Below are 20,089 nucleotides of genomic sequence, written 5' to 3'. Positions count from 1 at the left end.
CTCTGCCAAGCAAATGAAGAGGGAGGGAGGGAAGGAAAGAGGTAAGGAGCTGCTAAACAGACAGCCGTCCCTGCATGCACGTTTCCAGGAAAATGGAGCCATCGGCAAACAGCTTGTGTCCATCCGAATGTTAGGATACTTTAGCTCTCATCGTTACAATTTCTTGCTGCAGTGAAAAATGAATCATTACATAGTACAAAATGCCAGATGCAAACTTCAGATTCAAGAATATGAGTAATTCCAGTTTTTTTTTTTTTTTTTTAATGGAGGAAGAGGTCACCACCCAAATTCTCATGTGGACTTTCTTCCTTGACCCCCACAGGATGGAATGCAGGCATCAAAGCACCACTCCGGTGCCTGCTTGTACCCTATACCCCGAGGGAAATGGAATAAGCTCAATGTTATCCAAAATGTGACGTTTCTAAATTGTTGTGCTTTGCACCAAGAGTTTATCAGAGAATGACCTCTAGATTTCATGTGGCATACTGATCAATTCTCAACAATGCAGAGTCCATCTCTGAGTCACTTTTTAAAGATTTGATGCTGTCAAAGCTATGGCTAATAATACTTCACAATAAGGTTTTGAGGTCAGAGAAAAGAATAGAGAAGGGAAAGAAAGCTACTTATTGCTCAATGGGAGACCCTCTGCAGAGTAACTCAGAGCTCCATTCCTGCTCCATTAGTGAAGACCCAGAAGCCCAGAGAAGACTCCCCAGTGCCCATGGTTCATAAGTGACACAAGTGAACCTGAACCTGGGGCCTCTTGTGGATGGCTTCAAAGCTCTTTCAGCAGGGGCACACGGGGCCAATCTCGACTTCTTTCACCTCAGCTCTCCCGAGATGCTTCCTCCTCCTTTATACAAATTCTTTCTGTATGTGCCTTTCATTTTCCAAAATTTCATCCACCAGCTGGGGAAAAAAGGTGTGGGCTTCCTAGAAGAAGGTCCAGACCCCTCCCAAGGCTTCCAGGGAGCGCAGCATCTCATCCTCCCCGGGACAGGCCCTGCAACAGCAGCTGCACAACCAGAGAGCTGCTGGTGCAGTCAGATGTAAAACACTCCATCCTCTGTGTCTTCTCCACGGGACAGGGAGAAGAAAGACATCATGTTTCAGAGAGTTACACGGCCCCGTGGAAGAAAACCTCTTGACTTATTGCTGAGGTTATGTCATGTTAATCTCAAACCAAGTTATCTGTATGAAGAAAAATCTGTGTTGTTATTCAGTTCCTTTTTTTCTTTAGATGATGAATTACTCCAAACAAGAAAGAAAGTGCATGGAAAAAAACACCTCCCCAAACCATTTGTACTGGGTTCAACACACTCCCTTGTTGAGTGAGATCATGGAATGGAGAGAGTCATCCCACAGAATCAAGCTGCCTTTCTTCATCATTAATCTAACGTTGCTCTCCACAGGTCGACAGTGAGAGCTCCAACACATCGGCTGCCAAATCTTCTGCAGATATACTACCAGGAAAAACTGAATGTAACAATTACCCAATAATAATGACCTCTCAGGGCAGTCTTGAGAATTTTTAACAACAAAATAAATTTTATTTGCAAAACAGGTCATAGGACCAAAGTTCCAGATAGAAAGAAAGATAAGGCATTCATCGTCCATGTTCTGAAAACATTAAGTTGTAGCCGTTTGGGCTGCGGGTCACCTTGAGAGTTTCCTGGTCATTGATTTATTTCATTCATTGATTTATTTACTTGGGTTATTGGTTACGGTATCAGTGAAGTAACAAATTATATGTTTGCCAGGAAAAAAGCACAAACTGACACCCTCTTTTTATGTAATTAAAAACCAAAACACAAAATGGCAAAACTCAAGAGGATAAGAAAGGGAGAAAAGTCTGCAAGACCTTGGGTTTTGTGATAAAGTTTTAGATTCAATTCTAAAGGTGCAACCCATGAAAGAATCTTCAGTAAGGGGGACTTCATGACAATTTAAAACTTGTGCTCTGCAAAAAATTGTCAATATATTGAGAAGATAAGCACTAGACAGGGAGAGAATATTTGCAAAAGATACATCTGATAAGTAAGTGTTACCAAAATATACAAAGAACTCTTAAAATTCAACAAGAAAATGAATAACCAATTTAAAAATAATAATGAGGGGAAAAGACCTGAACAGACACCTTGACAAAGAAGATACACAGACTGCAAACATGCATATGAAAAGATGTTCCACATTACAAGTCACTAGGGAACTGCAAGTGAACGCAGATGGGAGGCCGTCGCACACCAACCAGAACAGCCAAACCCCATAACACGGCCACCGCCGCCACCATTACCTGCTGGGGAAGCACAGCCACAGACGCCCTCACGGTGCTGGGGGGAAGCCAGGCTGGCAGTGTCTTACCAAACTACATTTATTCTTCTATAGTCCAGCAATCACACTAGTTGGTATTTACCTAAGTTAGCTGAAAACTTACGCACCCATGAAAACCTGCACATGCAAGTGTATAGCAGTTTTATTCATAACTGGCCGACTTGGAAGCATCCAAGCTATCCCTCAGAGGGCACGTGGGTAAAGACTGTGACAGATCCGCACAGTGGAATATTATTTAGCATGAAAAAGAAATGAGCTATGGAGCCACAGAGGTTACTGAAGTGCATGCTACTAAGCGAAGGAAGCCAACTGAAAAAGGCTACGAGCTGTGTGACCCCCACAAATGAGATTCTGGAAAAGGCAAAACGCTGGAGACAACAGAAAGATCCAGGAGCAGAGGGGAACGGGGCAGGAAAGGGCAGAGCCCCGAGGGGTTCTGGGGCAGTGCAACTGCTCCGTGTGAGCCTCTCATGGTGCTGAAACGGCATACAGCACAATTGTTGAAACGCACAGAGCAGACCCTGCTGCAAACCAAGGACTTGCGTGACCACACACGGCAGGATTGGTGCAAAGGCTGCAGCAGATACACCGCTCTGATGGCGACTGTGAACAGGTGGGGGCCAAGTGTGGGGGAGACAGGACGAATATGAGAAACCTCTGTAACTTCTGCTTTGCTTTGAACCTAAAACTGCTCTTAAAAAACATAAAACGTGGGGCCAGCTCCATGGTGCAGTGGGTTAATCCTCCGCCTGCGGTGCTGGCATCCTATATGGGCGCTGGTTCTAGGCCTGGCTGCCCCTCTTCCAATCCAGCTCTCTGCTGTGGCCCGGGAAAGCAGTGGAAGATGGCCCAAGTCCTTGGGCCCCTGCACCTGTGTGGGAGACCAGGAAGAAGCACCTGGCTCCTAGCTTCGGATCGGCACAGCTCTAGCCCTTGCAGCCATCTGGGAAGTGAACCAATGGAAGGAAGAAGACTCTCTCTCTGTCTCTCCCTATCACTGTCTGTAACTCTACCTCTCCAATAAATAAAATCTCAAAAAAAATAAAATAAAATAAAACAATAAAACTATAGAATCGTAAGGCTAAGATTTTAACCATATATATGAGTAACAGCTACTTTCTGGGTACATACATGTTTGTTCAGTTAACTTACACGTTCAAAGAGCTGATCTGGACAGTTGAACTTCTGTGATGGTTTTGGATAAAGTCAGCAAAAACCGGGCTGTGAGGGCCACCAGGTATGGTGGCTGTTTCTGATGCTCATGTGCTTCTCTCCCTCTGGGATGGAGAGACAGGCACCTGCAGAGCTCCCAGGATGAGGACCTGAGAAACTGCTCTGCCAGCCTCCTCCAGGCCAGACGAAAACTCTGAAGTCTGCAGGCTTAATGCGGAGTTTGTGGAAATGATCCCTTACATTTGCTACTCTGTCTCATAAAAACATGCGTGCACATGTGTGCCAGTACACAACCCTTCCTTCATATCCCAGCTGTATTTCAAAACATTTATTTATTTATTTATTTGAAGGTCACAGAGGGAGGGAGAGAGGGGGAGAGAGACACAGATAATCTTCCATCTACTGTGTCACTCCCTAGATGGCTGAAATGGCTAGGGCTGAGCCAGGAGCCTCATCTGGGCCTCCCATATGGGTGGCAAGAGCCCCAGGAGTTGGGCCATCTTCTGCTGCTTTTCCCAGGCCATTAGTAGGAAGTTGGATAAGAAGCGGAGCAGCCAGGACTTGAACTGGAAACCATATAGGATGCCGATGTCGCAGGTGGCGATTTTACCCACTACACCACGATGCCGGCCCCCATACCCCACAATTAATATTTACCAGACGGTACCAAGAGTAAGCCTCTGGGCCACTGTGGGTAGGAGATTCTTTTTCCTGGAGGAAAACATTTTATTCCTCTAGGCTATAATTAACATTTATAATCATTAATGTTTACTAAAATAATTAATACTTTTATAGAAGGCAAAAGCTGCAGGTGGTAGGTAGGGATGCTTGTGTGTTTTCTCTGAAGAATCTGTCACCGTTGGAGGGGAAGGCCCATGTGACGGCTAAGGGCAGAGACCCCGACAAGGACACAGGACTAGCCAGATGCTAGTAAATTAGAAAAAGGACATTGATGCTTTTCATCCAATCTTGAGAAACAAAACAATGTGATCAAAATGATCAGAGAAACTACAGGCAAGGCTGGAGGAAAAAAAAAAACCTTGCTTTCCCGTATAGCACGATGTTAGAAAAATGAATTTGCTACACATAAATCATTTTTAAAATTTGGTTTTTCTTTTAAAATTATTTGTTTCATTTTGTTTGAAAGGCAGAGAGACACAGAGAGAGATCTCCCATCTGCTGGTTCACTCCCCCAATGTCCACAACAGCTGTGACCGGGTCAGGCTGAAGCCGGGAGCCAAGAAGTCCATCCAGGTCTCCCACACGGAGGGTAGGGACTCCAGGACTTGAGACATCCCACCTGCCACCTCCGAGGAAACTGGAATCGGGGTGGAGGACCAGAACCCTGACACTCTGACATGGGATGGGCGTCTTAACCAATGTGCCGAACACAAAGTAATCATTACAGTGGGGTGAACAGCTATCAGAGGCCTTTCTCCCCTCTCCCCATTAAGCACAACCATCACGGAGGTAGGGCCCCTCCAAACGAAGAACCGCCCTGTTTCCAGCCTCGTATTTCCCTTTGTGTTCTCCTAGACAGAAGCTGTTTCACAGGAGGGAGAGACTGCTGTCGACAAACCGGGTTTGGTCTTACGTGCTAACCCTGGAAACTGCAGTGCACAGCCAGCCTCCATCCCCGGAAGGAACCTGCCTGCCCATCTGGAGTTCAGAGGGCGACACAGACCTGACGTTCGGGAAGATGTTACGCCCTCCTCCCGCCACCAAGGTCTCATTTCAGAAGCAATGGAAACATGGGTTGGAGAAAGAAGAAAAAGAACTGGAAACAGAACAGACTCAATGACACCCCAGAACCCTCCTCCGTGGTGAGGGGCTCCAGGCTCCTCGTCATACCCCCTTTATCTGAGAATTCAAGATGCCATCAGTCGCCAACTAACCCCTGGGCCCCCAGGGGGCCCACAAACCCCCTCACATCAAGGTCTGCAGGTCAACGTTCTTTAGCACCTGCTATCGAAACATAAACACAGGTGCCCATTGACTACTGCTCTCTGTTGCACACTCATCCTTGGATACGCTTCCCCAGAAATCTCAAATCAGCTTGCCGCTTCCTGCCTACCTACTATCACGTGAGCTCTCTGATCCTCAGCTGCTATGTCACAAAATGACTATACAAAAGCTACTGGGGCAATTACTATAGCACCGGAATTTGAGGCTGTTTCCTAATGCTGAATTCCAGAAAATGAAGGGCTGTTGAAACACACATGACACGTGCGCTACATCACCAACAATGACACTCCTATGGTTAAGTGAGCAGATAACAACCGGTAAAGCTGATTGATCAAAACAAGTCTGGAAGAAGTCTGTTGGAAGAGCAATTTTTACATACAGATAACATGCTAGCTAGTTGAGTGTTTAATTTGGCACATGACCTTCAAAAGTATTTGGATAAGCTTTTATAAGGAAGAGACCTATCAAGGCATAATCTCAGAGAAGGCTCCATTATAGACCTGTTTCTGTACTAAGCCTCTGGGTAGGAACTGGGATGTGTGAGGTCTTTCACTGCCACTTTGCTTATCGTACTATCTCCTGCATGCCAAATCCTGGACATGTCATTATGCATCCACTGCCAACGACACACTAGAGCCTTGTGGTTTGTCCTCACCTCTGGCAAGTGGCACAAAACCCAGCAATGACACAGAAAGGTGCAATCTCTTTGGTTCCCCAAAGCCTCAGCAGAACGGATCGTGTGGGAGGGCATGAGACACTGATTCCAGATGGGTTTTGGTACTCCTCTTGTCTGCACTGCGGGAGTTTAGAAAGAACAGATACACAAACACAACAACTGCTTTGAGAGATGGGGCCCAGGACGCAAGGGCTGGGCTGAGGAGCAGTGCCAGGCCTCGGCTTACCAACCTGGACCTCAGGAACCTTTTATTCCTCTCTCAGAACAAATCCTTCTGACACGTCGGATGTTTATAGGGTAGAATCTCAGGAGCTTTATTTGAAAAGTAACTATATAGTGACATTGAGAGCCTTGACTTCAGTTATATGGGTTATAAATGCAGACAGTAAATAGGGTCTTTTAAAAGTTCATGAAAAGTATGTGTTATGTAAAAGCTACACATGGCCTTCAAATAATTTTTTGAACCAAAATACACCTACTTGTCATTTCATGTTTCCATGAACTTTGTGAGGACCCTCATATAGACAAACACCACACTGAACTCTACAGGGACTTACTTTCTTTCTTTTTTTTTTTTTTAAGATTTATTTATTTATTTGAAGATCAGAGTTACACAGAGAGAGGAGAGAGGGGGAGAGGGGGAGAGGGGGAGAGGGGGAGAGGAGGAGAGGGGGAGAGGGGGGGAGGGGAGGGGGGGGAGGGGAGGGGAGGGGAGGGGAGGGGCCTTCCATCCAAAGGTTCACTCCCCAGTTGGCTACAATGGCCAGAGCTGCACGGATCCAAAGTCAGGAGCCAGGAGCTTCTTCCAGGTCTCCCACGTGGGTGCAGGGGCCCAAGGACTTGGGCCATCTTCTACTGCTTTCCCAGGCCATAGCAGAGAGCTGGATCAGAAGTGGAGCAGCCAGGTCTTGAACTGGCACCCATATGGGATGTTGGCACTGCAGGCGGTGGCTTTAACTGCTATGTCACAGCACCGGCCCCTGCTGGGCCCTTCTAAGACCAGGACCAATAGCCTTCACAGATCTCGTGCACGAAGTCCATTACCTCACATGACAATCGAGGCTAACGGTGCGTGCCGCTTTAGATTCAGAACAAACACAAGTCTGTGGCCTCACGTGTCCAAAACCACGTGAGAAACAAGCAGAAAGCAAAGTGAATGTTAGGGAAGGAAGCAAGGAGAGAGGAAGAGGAGAGAACTCAACTCTGCAAGAAGGACTGGGCTCTGGAGAGCAGGATGGAAAAAGTGTCTTCATGAATGATTCAGCCTTAGCGACCGCGGGTGGATTACTCAGGTCACTGGTGTGGCCTTTGCTGCACAGGTAGCGGGTACAGCGCCCAGCTGGCCACAAGCGCTCTCGCTGGAAGTACTCAGGAAAAAATAAATATAAAACAAAAACCAGGAAACAGAGGGAGCAACACTCATGTTCTGAAATAACAACAACAATATCCTAAATAATCAGTGGCTTAAAAGTACTCCCAAGGGAGTCAGGTCAGTAGACACAGGAAAGAACAGGCCTGCACCCATACAGCTCTCCTTGCCTCAAGTGTCAATCAGGAAGAACTGGACACAGCCATGACATCATCATCATCATCATCATTATTGACAGGCAGAGTTAGACAGTGTGAGAGAGAGACAGAGAAAAAGGTCTTCCTTCCGTTGGTTCACCCCCAAATGGCCAGGAGCCAGGCACTTCCTCCTGGTCTCCCATGGGGTGCAAGGCCCAAGCACTTAGGCCATCCTCCACTGCCTTCCTGAGAGCTGGCCTGGAAGAGGAGCAACCGGGACAGAACCAGTGCCCCAACCAGGACTAGAACCCAGGGTGCCGGCGCCGCAGGCAGAGGATTAGCCTAGTGAGCCGCGGCGCTGGCCACAGCCATGACATTATAATCAAGCCAAATCTCACGCATCCTGCTCCACCAGAGAACCTGTTGCTCCACCGGAGGAATTTTCCAGAAAACTGAAACACGTTTGGCACCCATCAAACTTGATGACAAATACTGTCCTATCTACTTTTTTGCCCTCTTTTACAGGGGGTGTAGAACATAATCTGATCGTTCGTGAGCACCCAGCAAGCTGTCCTTTGGTTATCCTGACTCACTGTGCTCTTGAGTTCTTCTGTTGGCATCAAATTGCCATCCGCCATCTGAGTGTCCACGTACGCGAGTGAGAAAGTTTGAGAGACAAGCAAACCTGGTTCAAGTTTCAACTCACTGCTTTGCAGGAGGGTAAACTCAAGGGAGCTAGTTTACCTGAGCCTCTACTCTCCCATCTGTTAAATGGAGATGATACACATCACATTAAATGCCTCGCACACAATTGGCAAATACAACAACTATTGCTTCTCTCCTCCCTCCTCTTCCCCTTGCCTTCTATAATCTCCTGTAAGCCGGGAGTCAGCAGCCAAATGTGCCAAGAATATTATGGTGAAGTAACTCCAGAAGACAGACTTACAAGAGAGCCCAGCCATGCACAACATTCCTCTGGGTGCTTTGTATCAGCTGTTTCTAGTATTTGGTTTTTGTTTAACCCTAGAATCTCAGCCTTCTCCCAGAAAGCTGTAGATTTCTTTGTACTTTCCATCAATATTTTAGATAAAACTTCATTCTAATGGACTAAGTAGAAAGTGGATTAATTCACACCGTCCTGACCAAAGGCAACACGTGTGACTCTGCAAAACAAGATGTCTTTCATGTTTCAACAGTGAAAATTAAAACTGGCCATCAACAGCACTCTCCTTCCTCAGAGTGGCGCCATTATTGTCTCCATCCTAGAGGCAGAACCGATTCGTCTGGGTCTCCCAGACGCCACCCACTCCCAACGCTACAAACCCCATGCATTTAGTATCTCAAATACCAAGGAAGCTCTCTCCCATAGAGACCCAAATATATGCTGTTCTCAAGAGCCACACAGGCCCAAAATGCATGGTGCAGAACTCTTCCATTCTCTTGGACAGATGCCTCAAACACTGGTGAGGATTCCAAGATGGCTCTACCCCTAAATTCTTGCTGAAATATTAAATCACCCTAATCATGATCACTCCAGGTGTGAAAGGGTTTTCCATCCCAGTCACACAAGCATGGTCCCAGAGCCACGTTGGTGGGAGCCACTGGCATCCAAGCCACACCCAGCATCACTAAGCCGCCCTGAACCACTAGACCTCTTCCCGTCAGCTGTTATGCCCCCACCCTGTGCTTTCCTTTCGCATGGCAAGCTGTTCCTCCAAGGCTGGTGTGTGCTCCTCAAAGGAACAGTCGCAGGCAGGACAAGTCTGGGGCGGCCGAGCACCGTCCATGCTCAAGTTGCTGCCTGCTCTGGACACTGGAGACCCGGTGGGGAGAGAGGATATTCCGGCTTTAGTCTTCTCCTCTGAGCTCTCCATCTTCCCCCCAAATCACCCTGAACAACAGAAGATGGAGCCTGAAGCAAGTGCAGAGCTATGGCGGGAAGCAGATGACAACCGTGAGGTCTAGCTGCCTCAGGTGCGTCCCCAATCCGCTGCGGAGAACAGCTGGGCACCACACCTGGGCATCATCTTGGACTGTCCCAAACTCTGCCGGCCTCGGACAGAACGGAAAACTGTACTCAGTCATCGACAGCGCTCTATGAGTGGGTTGAAAAAACAGAAATGTAGAATGAGCAGCAGTGTGGGCAAATGAAGACGTGGGCAAAGATGTCTGAGGTGTGCAATGAGGGTGCAGGGGGAAGGTGGAGGTTTCATAGCCTCCCAGGGCTAGCAGAGCAAAGGGTCCCACACGGCGTGGCTCGGGACAGGAAGGAATCCTCCCTGAGCGCTGGAGGAGAGAAGTCGCCAGGCGTGCAGGGGCTGGTGCGTGTGAGGGTTCTGCAGGAGGACCTGTTCCATATCTTTCATTAGTCCCTGGTGCCTGCGGGGCCGCCGGCTTGCAGATCCACCACCCCAGCCTCCACCTTCTTCCTCTGTGTCTTCATGTGGCTTTTTTAATTTTACTTTATTTATTTGAGAGAGATACAGACAGAAAGAGGAAGAGACAGAGAGAAAGGTCTTCCATCTGCTGGTTCACCCCTCAAGTGGCTGCCAAGGCCAGAGCTGGGCCAGCCCGAAGCTAGGAGCTTCCTCCAGGTGTCCCACGCGGGGTCATGTGGCCTTCTTATGAGGGCACCAGGCACAGGATGTGGGGCCTCCACTAACCTAGGCCCACCTCATCTATAAAGACCCTGTTCCAAGAGGACATGAATTTTGGGAGGACACCGTTCCACTCAGCATGGGAGAAATCAGAAGAGGAGGAAGAGCTAAGCAAGCACAGCTGAGCCCACAACGATGAGGTTTCTGTGAACTTCCGGCTCCCTGCGCTCAGACAGATGAGAAAACGCAGGAGGAAGGCATTCCCACGTTTCCTGCTCCTCCCTCAGCTCAGTGGCTTGTCCCATGCAGGACAGACGCCAGCCCACCAGACTCGACAGAGGGCTTTTTCTCCACGTCCAGGGAGATGATGGGTGAGGAAGCTTGGCGGTCATACTTTGAAAGTGGCTCCGGCCGGCACCGCGGCTCACTAGGCTAATCCTCTGCCTTGCGGCGCCGGCACACCGGGTTCTAGTCCCGGTCGGGGCGCCGGATTCTGTCCTGGTTGCCCCTCTTCCAGGCCAGCTCTCTGCTGTGGCCAGGGAGGGCAGTGGAGGATGGCCCAAGTGCTTGGGCCCTGCACCCCATGGGAGACCAGGAGAAGCACCTGGCTCCTGCCTTCGGATCAGCGCGGTGCACCGGCCGCAGCGGCCATTGGGGGGTGAACCAACAGAAAAGGAAGACCTTTCTCTCTGTCTCTCTCTCTCACTGTCCACTCTGCCTGTAAAAAAAAAAAAAAAAAAAAAAAAAGTGGCTCCACGTTTACAGACCCAGAGGGCTTATGAAGAGGGTCAGGAACGTGGGCGTGATCAAGACAAGCCACAGAGTCAACCTTGCCCTCCCGGCAGCCCAGGTGGGACACCCTGGGGCGGTCTTCTCCCCCCACCCCAGGGTCGTCGTCTGCATCAGGAGACCCAGCACCTGGCAACTCCACGCTGTCTGTGTGGCACTGAGGGGCTCTTTCTGTTTCTCAAGTATGTCTGTGAAGCGTGTGTGGAGCCAACAAAAATTAATGAACTTTCCTTGCCAACAAGAAGTAGGCTCCAAATTCGGTCATGTATTGCCAAATAGACGGTGTGAATGAGAAGTCAGTTTATGAAGAAAATAAGAACATTCCAGAGGAGCAGAAGTTGAACACAGGCAGTCCCTGACTTAATTATGCTGATCTAAAGATATCGCTCATCTGAGAAAAATAAGCCCAGGCCTGCAGCTGAGTTGAACGTAGAAGCTTCCTCCCACTCAGCACTTCCCTGCCTGCGGCCTTGCCCTAACTTCTGCCTTCCCACTGGCCCTGCGTCCTGAGTCAGATTTCTCAGACCCAGCCCAGTTCAGGGTCGGCGACAGCACCACTCGCCACTCACGGTGATGAAGGAGAAAGGGAAAACAGCTTCCCGCCAGCAGGGCTCTCCTTCATGGACTGGCCACCTTTGAAAAGGAAATCCTGCCCAGATCCTACCTCCTCCCACCTCAATCACCTGGCCTGGGCTTTTTCTAAAACACATAGTCCATGACACTTACTTCCTGGGTCTTTACCATTACCAGGTGTCTTGGTGCCATGGGCAGCCAGTGCTTGGCCCTGCTCCCCTGTGAGTGGCATGCCCACGCTTTCCCTAGGAAGCTGGCAATGTTGAACCCAGGGCCTTAGCACCTGCCGCAGCTGCCCCATGCAAGCACCTGCCCCAGGAAGGACGGTGGGCTCGGCTCAGCCAGCACAGATTGTATGTACCTTAAGCTGAATGCAATCAACTGTATAATTTTCAGGCACTGAAAATTCTGCTAAAGCCACATCATGAAAACATGCCATGAGCTGGACTTGTTTTCAGAAAGAAACCAGACATAAAAAAGTCTCCATAAGCATTAGAGTCACATGCAACACTCACAGCTAAGCACACTAACAGGGATTAGCAGTAAAAACAAACAAACAAACAAACAACTCGGCACAAATTCAGAGATCATATCCAGCAATTGTAAGCCCCAGATCCCTTGACGCTGAGTCAGCTGGGTTGGGGGGAGGGGGACACTAAGGAATTCTGACTTCCATTTAAGACTAATGACCATATTTAAATCCTCAAAACGATGCGTGCTGTGTCAGGGCGAGAAATGTTGAGGGAAGCCCACGAGACCAATTTTAGGTCTGAATAGAAGAAAAACCCGGAAGAGTTGCAGGAAGCCCTGCACTGATTCATTTCCCATGGACACCTGCTGTTAATCCAGCTCGATCCAGAACACAGGCAGAGAGAAGCAAGCAGGCCAGTTCCAGAGACTGCGGGAATCAAGGTACCAGGCGACTGTGGAAGATCATAAGGGGGCTCCTGGTCTCCTCCTGGGAATCCCCTCAAGCCCTCAGTCTCTGCTCATGCCTGAGCCATGGGATCTGTCTCCTCTGGTTCCAAGCTTGGGCTATTTCCATGTTCATGACCATGACCTTATATCCACAGTTCCCGAACCACCGAGAACAGGAAGTGAGAGACCGACTTCCTGCCCCTTTTCCTGGGCTGTATGGGTGAGGAATATTCTGGCCTTCCAGACAGGACTCCCAAACGCCTCTCACCATACAAACCGGTTAAACGTGACAGGTGGCGCAACTCCATCCTTCGAGTGCAGCCCTGTGGTTTGAGAACTCAGCCACTATGAACCCCATAATTTCTAAGGCACAGTTATGCTTGTGATACATGCAGCCGCTGATACAGAATGTCTCAAGAAGACCAAAAGGAAGCCTCAAGACAAACTTGGGCAGTTCCTTATTTCTGCTATGCACAGCTATGGTGCTCCCTCCTCGCCATAGTTTCCTCCCCCCACACCCCTGCCAGTTCTATCTTCTGGTTAAACCTCACAAGAATGGACAACCCATTCCAGAAGGTTCCAGAACACCTGTGCTGCACCTGGACACCAGAGCTCCTGCTCCAATCCCACCTGAGGCCTGGGTCATCCACAAATGCCACACTGACTGACACAAAGAGGTTAAGACTTAGAGGTGCTCATTGAAGGCCCCCAAGGACACAGAAGGCAAAGAGGTTGCAGACTCTTTCCCTCACAACACGAAGCTATGGGGAGCATTTTCAATCAAAGGAGTCGTCCCAGCGCCGAGGACAGGAGGGTTATTGGATGCCTTCACTCGCTCTGTTTGCAAGCATCCCTGCAACACAGGGGACCGCAAACGACTTCACATAAAGGAGGCAAGTGCACTGTGAAAGGCAGCATCTGCCGGAGGCTGTGACGGAGGAAGCCCTAATCTGATTTACTTCCCGGTGATGTCCTGCTTGCAATCCAATTTTCTGGACAGTGAGACTGAAACAGAATCAGAATGGTATTTGCCAGGAGCAAAAGAAAGATATTTCCATGCCCTGGTCCTTGTCTCTATTAGCGATCAGCCCAGAGCGAGCCAAATTGCGCAGGAAACCCTGGGTTCACAGCAGGAGTTTGCACTGGAGACTTTGACTCACGGGCAGCACTGTGGGCAGGAGCTGGAACCCATGGTTCCTCCTTGGCCCCGGCCTGTCCCCTGCATGACCCAACATCTGGGAGGCTTCTTCACCCAGGCTCTTGCACCAAACATCGGCCTCACCCCAAACAAATCTGTTTAGCCCTCCCACATTGTGACTTTTTTTAAAAGAAGATTTATTTTATTTATTTGAAAGACAGAATGAGAGTGAGAGACCTTTCATCTGCTGGATTGATCACCCCCACCCCCAGATAGCTGAATGGACAGGGCTGGGCCAGGCCAAAGCCAGGAGCCTGGAACTCCATTTGGGTCTCCAATATCAGTGGCAGGGGCCCAAGAAACTGGGCCATCTTCTGCTGCTTTCCCAGGTGCATTAATGGGGAGCTGGATCAGAAATGGAGCAGCTAAGACTCGAACCAGTGCTCTGATTTGGGATGCCGGCATTGCAAGCAGCGGCTTAACGCACTGAGCAGTGAGGCCAGCACCAACCACTTAAAAATTAAAGCCCCTAGGGCCAGTGCCATGGCTCACTTGGTTAATCCTCCACCTGCGATGCCAGCATCACATATGGGTGCTGGGTTTTTGTCCTGGTTGCTCCTCTTGCAATCCAGCTCTCTGCTATGGCCTGGGAAAGCAATAGAAGATGGCCCAAGTGCTTGGGGCCCTGCACCCGTGTAGGAGACCAACCAGGAGGAAGCGTCTGCCTCTTGACTTCGGATTGGTGTAGCTCCGGCTGTGGTGGCCATTTGGGGCGTGAACCAATGGAAGAAGACCTTTCTCTCTGTCTCTAACTCTGTCAAATAAATTAAAAAAAAAAAAAAGAAAGAAATTAAAGCCCCTCCAGGCCTGTGGACATATTCTAATTAGAAGAAATTGAAGTTCACTTCATTCCATAGACACAGCATTTTGATCACGTTTGGTCTGCATGTTAGCAAGACAGACAAAAGCTTAAAAAAATTTAAATCATCTTTCATTGAATTTATCTCAGTTAAAAAGAATTTCTAATTTCAGATTTTTAAAATGTTTTTGCAATTAAAAAAAGTCCTTGTTCGGAATTCCATTACATTCTATCAGCAGCATCTCCGCTTACAGATCAAATTTGAAACAAAAGCCATTAGACACAGTTCAGACACTAACAGGCTTTAACGTGTAGCTGAGGGGTTGCACGCATGCTGCATTCCCATCTGAAGATGACTGCCAAGGTCCAATTAGTCAAGATGTCACTGGGCCAGTGGATTGAAGGATCCACGAGAGGAGAGCTGCCGAGTTTCTTGGCCGTCGCACTTTCTTCTGGAACACACCACCCTCCTTTCCTTCCTTCCCTGACTACTTCAAGGCCCCAGAGAGCCAGAGCAAGAGCCAGAGTGGGTCTTCCCACTTTGAACAAAACTCTAAGACTTCCCTCAGCAGGAAATCCCCATGTAGCGGCTCCAAACAGTGCCCTTTTCAACAAAAATGCAAGTGGAAAAAGCAAAACGTTGTACTGGCTGCACCAGTTAGCAGTTTCCGTAAATAATTCAGCACAGTGTATCTTAGACAAATAGGCTACAGTGTGGGAGCCCGCTCCTGAGAAACTAAGAGAGCAGAACAGCATCAGTGCGCTGCTTCTGCACACACGACTTTACGCGAAAGCAGACGCTCCCCCCACCGCCCCACCCCAGCCACGACACCTGCAGCACGGAGATGGATTCAGTGTGGGCAGGAAAGCTGTCTTGGTGATGATGAGTCCCCAGGAAGAATACACCAGGTCCAGGCCTCCGGGTCCTTCCTTGTCCCCCTCCCCTGCTTCCTGGAATTTGCTCACCTGCAGCCCCATGTGCCACATACTGAGCGCCCCCCCACCATGTGCCACATACTGAGCCCCCCCCCCCCCCCCCCGCTGCTGCTGAGTGACAGTGCTGAGTTAAACAGATCTGGACAGGCTGCTGAGTGGATGCTGGATGCCCTCTCCTGCAACTGGGAAGGTTGGTGTGTAGCAACAGTGTGGGTGGCGGGGCACACTCCACTTGATAACTGATTATCACATGAATTAGGTACCAAGTCAAAGGCCACCCAGTTAATGAGGGGCAGAGAAGTAATTCCAAAGCCTCTACTCTTCTCTAGTGAGATCGGTCAGTCCACAATCAAGGCTTTGCAAACAAACCACCCCCACTCTCCAAAGGATACCTCCTTGGAAATATAAACCAAACTATGATAAGTCACTTTTAAAAATAAAAAAGATTTTATATATTTGAAAAGCAGAGTGACAGAGAGGGGGTGGAGGAGGGAGAGGGGGAGAAAACAGATAGCTTCAGTCCACTGGTCCACTCCCAAAATGGCCACAGCAGCTAGGTCTAAGCCAGGAGCCCACAACGCCATTTGGGTCCTCTACACGGGTGGCAGAGGCCCACATTTCTGGGCCATCCTCTGCTATTTTCTGAGGTACATTAGCAGGGAGCTGGATCTCAAGCAGAGCAGCTGGGACATGAACTGGCACTCCACCAAAGGATGCCAGCATCACCAGCGGCGGCTTAATCCACTGCACCACAACGCTGGCCCAAGAAATCACTGCTGAAAGCTTATTAATAAATGCCAGGGCAACTGTATGGCATACCAGTTGTCACTTGGGACACCTGTGTCCCATATTAGAGTCCCTGGGTTCAAGTCCCAGACATGCTCCCAGCTCCAGCTTCCTGATTCGCATCGGGGGAGGCAGCAAGTGATGGCTCAAGTACTTGGGTCCCTTGGATAGGGTTCTTGCTCCCAGCTTCTGCCTGGCCCAATCCTGGCCACTGTGAGCATTTGAGAGACAACCAGTGGCTGGGAGTGAGCTCACTTTTTCCCTCCCTCCCTCCCTCCCTCCCCCTCTCTCCCTCTCTCCCTTTCTCCCTCTCTCCTTCCTCTCCCATCCTCCCACCTTCCAAATAAATTTCTGAAATAGTTAATAGAATCAATAAATGAATACCCTGCTTCCAAAACTGAGGCTTCTGGCAACAAAAGTACACTGCTTGCTCCAAGAACAACTGGCTAGGCACGGGACAGCCATGGGAGGCAACGGCACTCCCTGCCTCTGCCGCCACCATCACCAACTCCACCAGGACACAGGAGGCTGGAAGAATACCCAGTGAGACAGCCAGAAAAGCAACAACCGCAGGCCTGGAAGTATGTCCCGACCTGGCCTACGCAGTCTTTTTTTTTTTTTTTTGGCAGGCAGAGTTAGACAGTGAGAGAGAGAGAGAGAGAGAGAGAAAGGTCTTCCTTCCATTGGTTCACTCCCCAAATGGTTGCCATGGCCAGAGCTACGCCGATCTGAAGCCAGGAGCCAGGTGCTTCCTCCTGGTCTCCCATGTGAGTGCAGGGGTCCAAGCACTTGGGCCATCCTCCACTGCCTTCCTGGGCCACAGCAGAGAGCTGGACTGGAAGAGGAACAGCCGGGACTAGAACCCGGCACCCATATGGGATAGCTGGTGCCGCAGGCGGAGGATTAGCCAAATGAGCACGGCGCCAGCCCCTTGATGTTTTACTTACAGCAGTAACAGCTTCGTGCACATGGCCTTCTCCCTCCACCACACTGCACTCGACTAACAGACAAGAAACTCTCTGTGCATTTAGCACGGTGCCAGGGATATGGAAAGTGAGTTACTGGGGGATACGAGAAAAAGGATGAGGGTGTGTTATTGGCGGGGCAAAAGGGTTCAATTCAGAGACCTGGAGAAAGATCAGTGCTGGGTTTATTTGCTACTTACAGATATGCTTTTAAAACTAAAAAAGCAATATGGCTGGGGAGATATGGAAAAAGTACCTCAGTTTCTGTTCATTGTCTTTAAAGCTCATACAACTCTTATAAATTTGTAGCTTTTCAAACCTGAATTAATTCTAATCAGTATACCATGAATAATACCAGAACATAAAAAAAAAACTGAGCAAAACTGACAATCAGTTTAAAAAACGATGCTTTGTTTTTGCCAGAATCCACCTGTTATTCATCCACATCAGCATTCTTATCATATCATTAAATTCACCTTCCTTTTCAAAAGCAGGTTTTTCAGGGGGATAAAGCTGTATGAATATTTTCATCAATGTCTTAAAGCAATTTATGAAGATGTTGAATTCTTTTTTAACTTTGTTTAGTTTGTTTTCCGGTAGATCAAATTATATGGGTATGACAAGAGGCAGAGAAAACCACAGTGGGCTCTTCTGAAGGCACTGACCTTTCCTAATAGCCTGAATAATCTGCTATTATATTTGATCACATTTGGATTTTTGTGGAACTAATTTTCAACATAATGAGTACATACAGATTCACGTGGAGAGGTGCTGGCGCTGTGGCGTAGCGGGTAAAGCTGCCGCCTGCAGTGCCGGCATCCCATATGGAGGCCTGTTTGAATCTGGCTGCTCCACTTCTGATCCAGCTCTCTGCTATGGCCTAGGGACGCAGTAGAAGATGGCCCAAGTCCTTGGGTCCCTGCACCCACATGGAAGACCCAGAAGAAGCTCCTGGCTCCTGGCTTCAGATCTAGCTCCAGCCGTAGTGACCGTCTGGGGAGGAAAGCAGTGGATGGAAGACCTCTCTTTCTGTCTCTGCCTCTCTGTAACTATGCCTTTCAAATAAATAAATCTTGAAGAAAAAAAAAAAGATTCACAAGGAGGGTGTTTCTAAGAGGAAGAGCGTTTACAAGAATATGTGTTTCTTCCCAAGTCTGCCCCTTGTTACACACAGCAGTGTAGTAGCACGGAGCCCAACAGGGCTCACAAAGCGGAATGTCCCTGAAACAATGCATTGATTTCCATCAGGCACCTTGGTTTCCAAAACGAGCCGTCGGCTTTCACTGGGCCAACGCGGCAAGATGCACCATTCCCTTTCAACACATCTTGTTTTTGCAATGCCACATTGATTAGGACAGATTGTCACAGGACAGAAATGAGTAATGATCCACGTTATCCTGAAGTTCACAAGTACTGGGCGTGCGTTAGGACACCAGCAAAACAGTAACAGCACGAGCGACATCAGCTTGCAGGGAAAAAGGCACGAAGTGAACAGAACACGAAGGGCGTCTTTCACAAGATTTCATTCCAAAGAACCCAAGCTTAACAGTGCAATTCAAGGGTTCGATTCTATTCTATCCACTCGCTTTTCCCAAGTGCGTTCTCTGAGCCGTGCATGTAGACGATCTATAGCCACAACGGTGAACAGGGCAGCCTGAGCTGTGGCAGCCCAATGCTTAGGAAACCACAGGCAAAAAAATCAACAACCAGACACCTTCACGAAAGGAGCAGAGTGACTGGGTCTGTCTAGGACAGGGGGTCATCTGAACGCATTCCTGAACAAGCAACCCAGCGATAAGAGCATCTCAGAAACAGGGAGACCTGGAAGACAGGAAGGGGATGGGCGGCTTCAGATGCAGAAAGAAAGACAGCAGATGGGGCCAGGGCACGAGGGGGAAGCCACAGGGAGGCGCTGGAAGCTGGCTTTGATTCCAAGATCCTAGAGGCTGGCTCTGCAGGTGCTTGGAGATGGTCACATCTGACAGCTGGAGTCAAGGTGTCCACGCTTCAAGCAGAGTCTGAACTCGGTCCAGGTCTCCAAAACTCAGTGCTTGATGAACACATCTCATCCACGCTACACCTGCTTTAACCACTCACTCCCCCAGATCAAGCTATGCTTCAGCAAGAAAATGCCTCCCCACATTTCACTGCTCTGTCAAACTGGGAGTTCCAGGAGCACAGACTCCACTTCCTTGAGGGTAGGGAGCATGCTCCAGAAGACACCAGCTGCCCCAGAGGATACCAAGAGAAAAAACCATTTGTCTCACACGCGGAACTCGCCCGTCCTCGCCCGCCCAGCCAGCCAGCTGGCCAGAGCTGTACTCGGAGGCTGAGGGAAGGCCGTCTGATTTAAGAGAACTGGGCTGAAAAAGGACAGGGGACAGTCGGGCCCCCCTTTCAACCCACTGACACCTCTCCCAGCTCTGTCACTGTTCCATCAACACCTCGAGACAGGACGCTTCCCTAGCTGCCTACGCCCCACTGACATTTTAAAGTTCCTGCCAAGACGTTCCCAACTTCCACATACAGGACACACACTCTGCTCGACTTGTTTGCCTTAAACCTGAGACTACATGAAACTGTTTCTTACGCTGAAAGGCAGTTAGGAATGAACGTTTCCAACTGATTAAAAAAAAAAAAAAAAAAAAAAAACCTGAACACCCAAGTGGTTGTCTTTAGAGATAGCTGAGTGATAACAAGCCAAAGAAACGACAAGGCTTCCGCCTCAGTCTGCAGGTCCCCACCCCCCACCCCGGCCAGATCCTCCACTTGTCTCTGAGTCTTGCAGAGCTGAGGATCACGGAGACCCTGCCTGCTGCAGACCCAGGAGCCCGGCTGTGTTCTGAAGGCTGCCTGGGTCCTGAGTCACAGGAGACC

General features: G+C 49.1%; 1 protein-coding gene across 2 annotated transcripts in view; it reads right to left on the bottom strand.

Annotated features, from left to right (window-relative positions):
* The window catches only part of PRKCA (protein kinase C alpha), a 429,630-nt gene that overhangs the window by 280,702 nt on the left and 128,839 nt on the right, over positions 1-20,089 (bottom strand).

This window comes from Oryctolagus cuniculus, chromosome 17, assembly GCF_051225735.1.
Source record: "Oryctolagus cuniculus isolate XC-2025 breed Fujian yellow rabbit chromosome 17, ASM5122573v1, whole genome shotgun sequence".
NCBI classification, from domain to species: Eukaryota; Metazoa; Chordata; class Mammalia; order Lagomorpha; family Leporidae; genus Oryctolagus; species Oryctolagus cuniculus.
Note: the sequence above shows the minus strand (reverse complement) of the source record. Positions and strands in the feature narration are given on the sequence as shown.